The sequence below is a fragment of the Olea europaea genome, unplaced genomic scaffold (genome assembly GCF_002742605.1).
Source record: "Olea europaea var. sylvestris unplaced genomic scaffold, O_europaea_v1 scaffold1146, whole genome shotgun sequence".
NCBI classification, from domain to species: Eukaryota; Viridiplantae; Streptophyta; class Magnoliopsida; order Lamiales; family Oleaceae; genus Olea; species Olea europaea.
Genome location: NW_019228853.1, coordinates 53,033 through 55,256, shown reverse-complemented (window position 1 = coordinate 55,256; position 2,224 = coordinate 53,033).

The window sequence follows — 2,224 nt, the reverse complement described above, 5'->3', positions numbered from 1 at the left end:
AAAAATCAAATGAAAAAGTTTTGAGACGGCTATCCGAGGTTGAACTAAAATTTGTTCAATCAAATGATGTGATTTTAAAACGAATCTCAAATCTTGAACTTAGAATGCAATCAAATCCAATTGAGAACCGAATAAAAGATGTTGAAGAAAGGATTAAAACAAATGAAGAAGTGATGGAGCGTCTACAAATTTTGGAATGCAAAGTAGAGAAGATGCTAGCTGGTAATGAAGGACAGATGAAGGTATTCAAGAGTTATTGAGTTTAGAATTAATAGTTGCGATTTTTTGCTGAATTTTGTTACTTTTTTAACTTATTGTCACTTTTTTATTATCTTTGTGACTTTTTTTGTAGGATGGTATGGAGAGTTTACTTGATGAAACAGACTAGGTGTATAATGACTTCCCTAGTTTTTCTTTAGGTATTGAGTTTGAATTGAGTTGTGGGGAAAAAGATGTAGAGGTGCTTGTCACAAAAAGTGACAAATCAGTTGAAAAAAGTGACAAGGCAGTGGAAAAAATTCTCAGGGCAGTGGTAAAAAGTGATAAGGCGGTCGAGATGAATTTGAATGAAGAAATAGAATTTCATGAAGATGATTGGTTAAGAGTTGATGATATTGTTGCTCGTAGTTTAGCAAAAAATCAAGAAGTACTTGTGTTTTCATTCTATCATCTTTTTCGTCATAACTTATGTATATTTCTAGTAAATATAATTGAAATTTGTGTTATTGTTCATGTCCCAGGATGTTGCATCACCATCTAATAAAGGCAGAATTGAATTGTTGGAGGAGGTTGAATTGAAAGATGATGCTTGGGAGAAAGTTGTGGAAGTCATGGCTACAGTTGAAGCTGAAGCTGAAACTGAAATTGAAGAGGAAAATGTTGAAATCATTGATATTGATGATGTGACCCCAGACATGCATCTGAAAAGACAAAAGAAACCCGGAGTGCTTCTTCAGTCCCCCTGGATCAATGAATTTGATTCTACATCGGGGACTAAAGAAACGTGTTGTTAAAGGTATTTTTGCATTCCCGGTTGGTGTTGGCCCTCCGATGGTACATGATGTTGATGCCTTTGAGTTTTGGTTTAACAAAGGATTGGTAAAGAAAAATTTTTTTTTACTAATATATGCTGTTTGTGAATTTTTTCCAGTACAGTAACTTTCATGTGATTTTTTCCATTTTGTTATGTAGGAAAAAGCATTTCAATGATGAAAATTCTATTATCAATCCATGCTTTTATTTTAGTGACATTGCAATCTCTACAACACAATGGTGGTATGAGATGTTTACTCCAAATGAATGTTTGGAAGATACAGTAAGTTATTTTATATGTTGGTGTTTTTAAGATTATTTTGTTTAATTTTTATTACTATTGTTGATTTTGTCATTTTTCTCTTTTTTTTGTAGCATATTGATGTGTTTCTATTATTTAAGAAAGTTGTTAAGATATGGAGAAGTGATAAACATAAATGCTACAACCACAGATTTTCCGTTTGATAGCCGAATGAGAGGTATTTATGCCGACTTTTGCCAAGATAAGTCAGCTCGAAAAAAGCAGACTTCTCTTCTTTCCTATGTTATTGGGTTGTATATGTCGTGCAACACAAATTGGAGCCTTGTTGACCATGTACTTATTCCAAATAGAATGTCCAATTCAGCTCATTGGATTTTGTGTCATTTCGACATTCAACATATGTGTCTTAATGTATATAATTCGTACATGGTTGTGAGAAAGGCATTAGTACTTGAGGCTATTAAACCATTTTGTGATATTATTCCTCATCTTCTCTTTCATATTGGCTTCTTTGAGGGAAAGGGCATTTCAGAAGAAGAAGCTTTGAAACCATTAGTTGTAAAAATGGTTCCAAAACTTTCATAACAAAATAACGGGTAAGTTTATTTCTAATGATTTTTTTTTTCATCTGACATTCTAGTATGAAATTATCTAAAGTACTTTTCATTATTTCATGCAGTGGAGATTGTGGAATTTATGTAATTAAATATGCCCAGTACTTCATTAATGGAATGTTAAATGAGATGCCAACGTCTTTTAATGTTCCACACCTTAGAAGAAATTTGGCAACTCAATTATATGCTTATGGAAAGAAGAATGAATGAGAGGAATATGATACAGATAATGAATTGGTGTCAAAGGAGATGGAGTAGCTATATCCTGATGTGATAGAGAAGTAGGTGATTTTGAGGAAGTGAAGAAACATGTCTT